Source organism: Grammomys surdaster, unplaced genomic scaffold (genome assembly GCF_004785775.1).
Source record: "Grammomys surdaster isolate TR1022 unplaced genomic scaffold, NIH_TR_1.0 126113, whole genome shotgun sequence".
In the NCBI taxonomy this organism is placed as follows: domain Eukaryota; kingdom Metazoa; phylum Chordata; class Mammalia; order Rodentia; family Muridae; genus Grammomys; species Grammomys surdaster.
In genome coordinates this window covers 4,817,565-4,828,605 of record NW_021620921.1, presented here as the reverse complement: position 1 = coordinate 4,828,605, position 11,041 = coordinate 4,817,565, and the positions used below count along the sequence as shown (strand labels likewise).

The 11,041-nt window shown below is 42.5% G+C and overlaps 1 pseudogene; it reads left to right on the top strand.

Moving 5' to 3' along the window:
• Positions 1–7,780: 7,780 nt before the first annotated feature.
• Positions 7,781–8,213, top strand: LOC114611486 (annotated as a pseudogene).
• Positions 8,214–11,041: the final 2,828 nt, after the last annotated feature.

The following is an 11,041-nucleotide window of genomic DNA, read 5'->3' as shown; positions in this document are numbered from 1 at the left end:
CCATTCCTATTACGTTTTATTAGTCTTCACTGCCAAAAAGTATCAGACAATTTTTTTCCAGTTATACTGGGATAAAATTGTCAAGCAAAAATTGAGTATACTCAAGGAGTATAACGTGACGGTTTGCTGTAGTTTGATACCTGTAGACACGGTGAAATTATTATTAACATCAAATTAATTAGGATAGCAAACCGTAGACACTGTTTTTGGCATTGTAGGCCTTAGATTTTTGAAACTTTATTTTAAGAAATTTATATTTCTTAAATTTCTTTGTATTTTAAGATTTATATAAGATATATAAAATATATTTGCAACATATATTTTTAAATATAAATGCTTACACTTTAAGAAATTTATATAACAATACACAAACATATATATTAACAAAAATTATATTCATTGTCCTGTGTAAGCATAAAATTAAGACTCTGATGACTCTGCACAAACAATGCTCAACAGGAAGGAGGAAGAGTGAGAGTGTCCTACAGAATCTGGAGCAGTCTAGAAGCCTTTGAGTGTGAAGTTAGACTCCAAGGCATTCAGGTGGAGTTTTAATTTTGTTATTTTGCATTTTCTGTCACAAATTATGTTTCCCTTTGATTTTAGAAAATATTGTGTTAAAATATTATTGTGACTAAGTATGATGGTGCATGTCTGCAGTCCCAGCTAGTCAGGAAGCTGAGGCAGGAGGATCACTAGAGCTAAAGAGTTCAGAACCAGCCTGGACACCATAGTATACCCTATTTCAAACTAAGAACAATTATTGAAGCTAACAAATTTTGAGTATTTCACAAAGTTTGCTCTTAACATGGATGTTTCAGTCACCTCAGCCTGTCTTCTACGGACTGTGATTGTCTCCATGTGCCTCTATTTGGAACAGCATTTCCTCCATCTTTGAACATAGTTAATAAACCACAGTAGTCCAAGCATTACATCAGTTTTGCCTGTAGTGGTCATTAGTTGTTCCCCATGCCAATATAAGAAATTAATTGTTTTCTCATGATGTATGGCAGACACAGACAAATATCACTACTTTCTGACTTAATTACTCTGTCTGCAGAGTACACCTGTTTCAAATTTGTTTAGTGATTTCTTACTGCAGTTCAATGTAGTTGGTTTCTTTGATACTCACTCTTCATGACTTATTTCATTCACTTAAATGCATCATCCCAGCATAGATGTCCACAGCATCACAGACTGCTGAGCGGTGAGTCCATAGTGCAGAGAGATGCCCTTGTGGAGTAGATACCCTTGTTCCTGAATTCCCTGCTTGGGGTACCCTGAGCCAGAACCACTAAATATAGGGAGCCTAAACCAAATCAAGACAGAGTGTCACTCACAAAAAGTACTTATACAGGTAAATATTAAGTTTACTTATCCTGTGCCCAAAGATAAGAGTAGTTTTCATCCTTTGTCTTTTTATAGGAGATAGAAACTATTACAGAAATCCACAACTGGTCAAAATGCAGAGAACAGCTGACTGTGGATACCCAAGCCCAGCTGATACAGCTACAGCATAACCCTGTACCTAAGGCTCAGGAAACATTGCAGAAGAGGCAGAAAGACAGAAAAAGCCAGAAGACCAGGATGTCAGGTCTGCCATGAAATAGTGTCTTCTAGTATGACAGGGAATGCACCCACAAAATAGCTCCCTCTCCCTCTCCCTGTCCCTCTCCCTGTCCCTCTCCCTGTCCCTCTCCCTGTCCCTCTCCCTCTCCCTCTCCCTCTCCCTCTCCCTCTCCCTCTCCCTCTCCCTCTCCCCCCTCCCCCCTCCCCCTCCCCTCCCCCCCTCTCTCTCTCGTGTGTGTGTGTGTGTGTGTGTGTGTGTCTGTCTGTCTGTGTGTGTGTGTGTGTGTGTGTGTATAAACTTAAGACCCTATTGCTGAACACATATCACACGTCAATGAAAAGCATTGGATAAATCAGGCTGGAGCTGAAGTAGAAGCTTTCTTCCTACCCATTAGCCTTTCATAGTGTCAGAGGGGCCATGCAGGATGCTAATGACCTACAATAATGACTTGCCAGGCAAGATGTGCCCTCTAGTGTAGTAATAGCATGACTGTCCTGGGGGTCACCAATCCTTTTTGATTGGACTTGAGGCCCACTCCATAAGAGGAAAATTATACCTGGTTCTGTGAACCTGATCAAGATCCTATGTCTAGGGAGGTCATAGAGGGTGGTGTGCTTAATGCAGAAATCTATATCTGGCCAAAGTCACCAGCATCTCTTATAGTAGAGTGCTCGGCCCTGAGTAGGACAGTTGTCTCACTCCTCACTCCCCCAAGGCTCAGGAAGTGTGTCAGGGGGAGGGGGGAAAGAATGTAAGAGCCAGAGGACAAGGATGGGGAGATGCTCAGCAAAGAGTGTCCTCTCGGCAGGCACAGCTGATGCACTCCTGTGCTCACTGCAGATGCGTTCCTCTACACAAGACTGACTCACTATTAGGCTCCTCAACACACAATACCCATTTGCAACGATGTTATATTGTCCCATTCATTCACTTCGTCAATGGTCTTACTAATGTCTGTCTGACGGATCCATCCATTCTTGTGGGAGGTGTGTTAAAGTTTCCCAGATTATGTGGGTGTGCTTATTGTATTTTCTTATAATTCTGTCATTTGTATAATGTGTTTTTAAGCTAAGAAGATAGGTTTGAAGTCATGTTGGAGACAGGGATATTATGACTTCATGGAAAGTGAAGAGGAAGAGAGAGAAGGAAAGAGGGAGCCAGAGAGGCATATTTATTTAGAATGCTTTAGTTCTCCAGTGCGGTGTACTTTTTCATGTCATATGATAATATAGTCATGAGTTATTCTTTTCCCAGCTTATTCTAGTTTTAGATGTTATTTACTTCCATTTTTGTGTATGAATGTTCTGTCTGTATGTATACCTGTGCACTACACGCCATCTGATGCCCTCAGAGGCCAGAAGAAGCCATTGGATCCCCTAGAACTGGAGTTATAGACATTTGTGAGGCGCTATGTGGGTGTTGGGGACCAAACCCAGGTCCCCTGCAAGAGCACCTAATGCTCTTAACTGCTGATCCACCTCTCAGCCCTTCCCAGTTTATTCTTGGTTTCCTGTAGGGGGAGGGGAAGATGATCTCCCTCACTCTCAAATATGTTTCTCAAAGGGGAAAAAAACATTTGGGGACTCTTCAAATCATGCCTTTTTACTTACAACCACCTCTTTGTATATTATTAATATAAATTTAACAGCTTTGTTTTGTTTTGTATTTTTGTTTTGATTTCATTATAACTTGACCCTTAGTTTCAGAAAATACTCATGTAGCTGAATTGTTAACGGTTTTCTTATATGTATTCCCAACATGCCTGTGTGTAATTGGACCACATTCGTTTCCAATCATTCTGTGGCTGTGTTTGGATTCATCTCCAGCATCTTCATTTCACTCAGCCCACATTTACACTGTTGATTTTTAATTTTTTTTGGATTTCTCAAATATTTATACTTTTTAGCTAAGGACATAAAAATTCTATTTCTGCCCTCCTCAGAGTTGCCCTCCATCTCTGAACCCAATTCCCTCCTTCCCACCACACACATTAGATGTGCTTCCATGAGGATTTTTTGGTCAAAGCTCTTAGATTTTGCTCGTTTAGACATATTCACAATCACTGCTGTTCTTGGTAGCAGAGGTGAGCAGACAGTGAAGGATGGTTTATTTGTCATTTGTCTTCTCTATTTCCTATGGAAAAGTCAGCTCCAGGTCAAATCAACAGTTTGCTTTCTTCATCTGCTTTTAAGTGATTTTACTTATTTGCTTTTTATTTTATTTTACTTTGTTAAATCGGTTTTATTGAGGTTGAATGTACATACAGTAAAATGTCCTCATGCAAAATATATATGTTGATAGGCTTTGAAATTTATAAACTCATGGAGCCACAACTGTAATCTATAATTTGCTCATAATCCAGATGTTTATCTGTTGCTCTTTCTTTTTTTTTTTTTTTTTTTTTTAGTTATTTATTTTGTATATTTGAGTACACTGTCGCTGTCCTCACACACACCAGAAGAGGTCATCGGATCACATTACAGATGGTTGTGAGCCACCATGTGGTTGCTGAGAATTGAACTCAGGACCTCTGGAGGAACAGTCAGTGCTTTTAACCACTGAGCCATCTCTCCAGCCCCTCTGTTGCTCTTTCTAATACATCTGACACTCCAAACCTCATTTCTCCCTCTACAGACTGTAAATTATAATATACTTTCCTAGACTTTTCTATAAACTTACATAATCATTAAATATGTTTTTTATTTCTGTTATTAGCCACATGATATATTTGAGAATCATTCTTGTTATTGCATATACCAAAGTACATTTTTTGTAAAGTTTGTAATTTTATCTTTTATATTTCTGAAAAATTGATGTAACAGAATAATTTCTGTTTGTGCCTCTCCATTTCTTTCTGTGTCTCTGTCGTCTCTGTTGTCTCTGTCTATGCAATTTGCTGTCTATTGCCTAGCATAATTTAAGGGAAAAATCAAAACCAAATTTATCTCATTTCATTAAATTCCTTGGGAATTGACCATATAACTGTGTTTTTGAGCATTCTATTCTATTTCACTGATTCATGTATTTAAGCCTTTTTACTGTAGCTTTATAGTCTTCATCAGGTAGTATAATTTCTTACCCCCCACCCACCCACCCATATCTTAGGGTTACTATTGCTAAGACAAAATACCATGACAAAAGCAACCTGGGGAGGAAAAGTTTTAGTTGACTTGCACTTCCACATTACAGTTCACAATCAAAGGAAGTCATGACAGTAACTAAAGCAGGGCAGAGACCTGGAGGCAGGAGCTGATGCAGAATTCATGGAGGGATGCTGCTTACAAGCTTGCTCCTCTTGGCTTTCTCAACCTGCTTTCTTCCTTCCTTCCTTCCTTCCTTCCTTCCTTCCTTCCTTCCTTCCTTTCTTTCTTTCTTTCTTTCTTTCTTTCTTTCTTTCTTTCTTTTCGTATAGAATAGAATTTATTCAGGGCATGGGGGGAGTTAATAGGGTAGCAGAGGCAAAAAAAAAGGCAGAGAGAGGTGGGAGGGGAGAAAGGGGGTTAAAACAGAGCTGTAGACAGACTATGACATGGGCTTCTCGGCATACTTTTCAAAATTGCTTCTCATCCTTGCTTTTTCCAATGTAATAGCTCAGAAGGAACTCGAAGGCAGAACTTGTACGTTGGTAGTTTACCATCTTAATTTTCTAAGAACTGTTTTTTCACATCTCAATAAACCCCTGAGTTGAAAGAAAATTACTTTCAAAGTCTTAAAGCTGTATCATCTCAAATTAGACTGAATTGGGTAGGATATTAATATTTCAATTCAAGCAAAAAACCAGGTGAGGAATGGTATCATCAGAAAGGCCATTTGGGGGGCTGAGGAGATGGCTTAGTAGACAAAGTGTTTGCTGTATAATCATGAGTATCTAAATTCAGATCCCCATTGCCCACGTAAGGGTTGAATGTTATAGTTCGTGCCTGTAATCTCAGTATTTGGGTAAGCAGAAACAGGATCCCTGGAGCCCAAAGCTAGGTAGTCTTGTCAAATGACTGAACTTCGAGATCTATAAAGGCCCCTGTGATGGTCGATTTGGTTGCCAACTTGAGTACATCTGGAATGAACTAAAACCCAAATATCTGGGCCCACGTGTGGATAATTTTTCTTGGTAGGGTTATTTGAGGTAGAAGATACATCCTAAATCAGGATCATTTGAGGTCAGAAGACTGGTCCCCCAAATCTGAGCCACACCTGGTGGCAACCCATATAAAAAAATACAGAAGAAGAAAGCTTTTGACTTTTTACCGTCTTTCTCACACTCTGACTGGCAAGTTTATCTATCCTGTTCCAGAGACATCCTTTTGCTGGTGATAGAACCTACTTCTTCAGGATTCTAGTGTAGACTGAAAACCAGCAGCTCTCTAGGACTTTCCTGGAATTGCAGCACCAAGTTGGTGCTGGCGAGATATCCAGTCTCATGGACTAAGAACTTTCAGATCCTTGCCCTTTCTGTAAGGAGACAGCCATTGTAGAGAACCCTGACTAACTCGAACACTGTTTCAAATACTAAATCAGAGAGTGAGAGGAAGAAACTCAATGTTTATTTCTGATCTTCATATGTGTATAAGTGCACATATACACTTATAGAAATATGAATACCAGAGAGAGAGAGAGAGAGAGAGAGAGAGAGAGAGAGAGAGAGAGAGAAGCAGAGACACAGAGAGAGGCAGAGACAGAGAGATGGGCAGAGAGAGAGAAAGGGCACCTATTGGGGGGGAGAAGGAGGGAGGCAGGGAGGGAGGCAGGGAAGGAGGGAAGGAGGGAGGGTGGGAGAAAGAGAGGGGAGAGGGAGATTTTGCTTGTGAAGACAAGCCTTTCACAAAACAAACTGCAAAGATTCTTTTAGGAAAGACAACTGTCAGATTCTGAGTCTGGAAATTAACTTTGCTTGCTGGAGACTGGCAGTCAGAACCTAGATGAACCTGATTAAATAAATCCAGAGTAGCCCTCATCATCTAGTAGCTTCTACTTCCCCCAAAGAATCTCTTAGTCCCACTGCTAGAATGTCCTATTATGGTTTCACCAGAGTCACAGGCTAGAATTATGAATCTGAGAGGTTCCAACAAGCCAGACTGTGGTACCTCCATTCTCAAGGCTCCAAAAAGACAGAAAGGAGACAGATATTTATTCAATATAGCTACACCCAGGTGGGGCAGGAGGACCAGCATCATAATTCTGTCTTCTGGCATACAGACAGGACCTTGAGATGTTATAAGGGAAGATGAAGGCACTTAGTCCCACTGTCTTGTAAAATTGTATCTAAATCATATAACACAATTTGTGCTAACTCTGAAGGCTTATGGCAATGAGGACAGGGAGAAAGACCAATTAGGTGGCAGGGAACTGACTACAAAGCATCTCTCGAAGGTTCCTAGAGGTCTGATAAGTGGCTTGTCACTTTAACCAGAGAAGCCATGGAGACCTAGAGGTGGGACTCTACCAGTGTACACTCAGCAAAGTAAAGAGTCAACACTAAAGGAAGTGTCCTCCATGCTGCCAAGGGAATCCCAGTCAGAAAGACCCTGCGTTATTCTAGTAGGTGATAGAAATGAGAAAAGGGGATCTAAAGGTTCCTCCAACGTCCAAAGTCACTCCTGAAGACAACAGACTCAACTGAATTTGGCAATAAAAAGAAAAATGTGTCACTTGCATGGTCTTCAAAACCCAACAGGAAAGTATAGCCAAAGATAAAATGACTTATATTCTTTGAACAGTCCAAGGACTCATACACCCCAGACTTAAGGCTTGAGTCCATCTGAAATGTTACATGGAAAGCCATTTCTCACAAATGACTTTTTTTTTTCTTGCTAAACTGCTGCCCAGATACAAAACATCATAACTTTGGCTCAATTTCAATACAGTAGCACCTACTTGGGACCTTCTTGGAGAGATAGATCAATTATTGGTCCAACTTGGAGATTAAATGAGAGTTAAATCTTTTTTTTTCTCATGTCTCTCTAGAACCCACCTGGGGTGTGTGGGGGGACTGTAACAGCCCAGTGTTATGGAGGAAGGGTCTCAAGGAGAGCTTCAACCCTGTATACCTCAAATGAGGGTGGCAGGAGTTGGTTCCCTTCCCCTCCCAAACTGTCACCATTAAATTGGCTATCCCACCATCAACTTTAGTAAGAATTTATGCTTCCACAGGAGGCCTAGATGCCTGTGCTTTTGCTGCCACCACGTCTCTAGAGATCCTTGAGAAGTTATAGCATGTTTTTGCGGGTACTCAACACCAATGTCGATAGGCAGTGGTAAATAGCTTTTGCCACCACTGCTATTAAGGGTGTGGAGTGGCGATATGCTCATGTGGTGTGCAGGAAAGCAGACATTGGACTCACCAAGAGGACTGTAGAACGCACGGAGGATGAGGTGCGACAGGTGATTACTTACCATTACGCGGAGTCCAGGACAGCACAAGATCCCAGACTGGCTCTTAAACAGAAAGAAGGATGCAAAGGATGGATGGTACAGCCAGGTTCTGCCCAACAATCTAAATAACAAACTATGTGAAGACCTTGGGAGACTGAAGAAGATTAGAACCCATAGGAGGCCGTGCCACTTTGGGAGCCTCTGTGTCTGAGGTCAGCACACCAAGACTACTGACCACCAGGGCTGTTCTGTGGGTGTATTCAAAAAGAAATGAGTCTCTGGTCCTTTGCTGTTAATAGTTTATATAGCTATGAAAAAAAAAAAAAGAATTTATTACCCTGACAGTTGTGAGCCTTTATTCTCTGTTTGACCTTATAAGGTCATGTTGTGCCCCACCCCCACGCCCCGGAGTATGCAAATGAAGCATCTTCCAACACCCCTGTCCTGGCCAATTGTCCACAGCCAAACAAACCTTGTCCCAGAGACCCTGGCCACCTCCCCAGGGGCACAGACATCCCTTTCTCCCCCTCCCCCACGAAACTGAACCAGTGTTCCAAAGCTGTTTCCCTTGAGTGTAGAGTGTGTGTTCTTTACCGGTGCACTCACCGTGGACCAAGATTCTGCCTGCATCTGTGCCCAGCTAAGCTTCCCTCACTCCAGTCCAGCCCAGTGTACCAGGGACCTGGCTATCCTGAGTAGGAGAAGTAGACACAGGCCAGCAGGGAGGGCCAACAGGAAGGGACTTCACACTGTGATCCTAGCCACTTCACCGGCTATCCCCATGCCTGAAAGTAAATCCTGGATTCTTCGACCTTGGGGCCAGACAAGGATAAACCTGGGGAGGAGCCCAATAAGCCAGACACAGATGGATGCCCTTGTGGGACTATGGAGCAATTCCAAAGGGCTTGGGACATTTAAAAATGTTTTTTGTTCTGGATTCTCCTGGTTTTCTCCCTAGGGCTGTACTGCTAACCTTTTGTATGAACTCTTTTCTGCTCCTGGCAGGATGGAATCATTATCTCTGCCAAAGGGCTTGTTTCGCTTCCCCTGCTTTTCCTCAAGCCTTTAATCCTCCCGAATATCTGTATCCAGATAAAAACTACATTTCCTCCCTTCATTGGCCTTTATACAAATGGAACCACTGCAGTATTTCTGACATCCGTTAGATAGGACCACTAACGGGGTGACCCAACTACCACACCAGAATACCCAACTCGGCTCAAAAAAGCCATTGCACAATTCCATGGAGGTAGTAATGGACGCGGGAGTTATAACAAGAGATAGAATCAGAACACGGAACTGAAAAGCAAACAGTTAGGATTCTTGTCTTTGGCCAGAAGCATTCCAAGCAGAGACCCTGATTCATATACTGGGTTTGGTTTTGCCCTGGCCAGAGGTCAGACATGCAAGAAATGTTTCAGCCAGAGGCTGTATGTGTGCTACAACCCATTGCTATGTTAAAGCACACGGATACTTTGTCAGTGGGTGGTATAGTTAGCATTATCTGTTAATTTGACACAGCCCAGAGTCACATAGAAAGAAGGAACCTCAACTGAAGAATCACCTCCACCAAATTTTCCTGTGGCCGTGTCTGTAGGGCATTTTTCTTGATTGCTAATTTATGTAGTAGGGCCCAGTTCATGAGAAGTACCCTCCCTAAGCAGGTAGGTAGCTGAACCAAAGCAAGAAACAAGCCAGTAAGCAGCTTTCCTCTGTGGCCTCTGCTTCATTTCTGCCTCCAGGTTCCTGTCTTGAGCTCCTGCACTGGCTTCTCTAGATAATGGACTATATAACCTTAAAGAAACTCTTTCTTCCTGTGTTACTTTTGGTCATGGTGTTTATTACAGCAACAAAGAGCAAACTGACAGCAGGCCAATTAGAATGACTAGCTCACACCATGCCTCAATCATTTCTACTGTAAGTCCTGAAAAAGGTTCCCATCTCTGAATCCTGCTTCTGCTATATTGGTGCCCCTCCCCTCCCTCTCCCAGCCCCTCTCTTCCCTCTCTCCTCCCTCTCCCCTCCCTCTCCCCTCCCCCTCCTTTCTGCTCCCTTAACCTGGCTTTCAACCTCCCCCTCCTAGCTCCTCCCCTCTCTCTCCCTTCCCCTCCCATCTCTCTGGCTCTCTTGTTTCTCTCTCTTTCTCTCTCTCTCCCTCCCTCCCTTCCTTTCCCTCTCCCACCCCCTCCCCTCCCCTCTCTCTTTCTTGCTTTCTCACTCTTTTTCTCACTCTCTCATCTTCTTAGGCTCCCATCAACAAACCTATACCAAATCCCTTTCTAGAAGCCTACCCTCCCTATGGTGCTTGAAATTCATTCATCTGATTTGTGAGGCAAACCTCAGAACAATTGGAAGTTCTGTGTGACCATGGTAGTTCAGCACACTACCTCCTCCTGAGTCGCGCCCATCTGAGACTAGAAAGGGTCTGTCACTCAGGACTGCACTTTTCTCAGTGTTATTAGGGTGACTGTGTCTAATCTGCACTGGAGTGTCTTGGACTTAGAATCAGAAACACTGCGGAGCAGGTCAGAACCATCTTAGTCAAATGTTCTGGGTACCCAGGAAGACATATTTTTATCTAAATTCCCCAAGTGGTCCCAACGAAAGTACTGAAATCCTCAATTGTTGAAAATGATCACAAAAGAATTCACCGAATAGTGCCTTTGATGAAGTACTTAAAATTGCCCATTCATTCATCTGTTCACAAGTTTTCACATGAATTCTTTATCACAGCCATGTGACACAGGTAGAGCAGGAAGTGTCATTCCAGTTTATCGATGATAAGTTGAACAGGTTAAGGTCCATGTATCAGTGTCAGAGGTAGAAAAATACCACAGGCCCCTGCCAAGAGCTCTCACCTGCTCTTACTTGCTATGTCCCTCCTACAACAGACCTCCATCTCCGTAGATCTCAAGCTAGAAGCAAGAAGGTTTATATTCAGAAAGTGGATGGACACCTTAGTAAAAGAGGATTGCACAATTGGTCTTTACCTGTCCTCCTTCCTTCCCAGGCTCCTCCCTCCGAAGGATGGGGGAGAGGAAAATGTAAGTTCCTTACTCAAGTTGTATCCTCATTCAGACCAGAGATCCACACCTGTCTGAG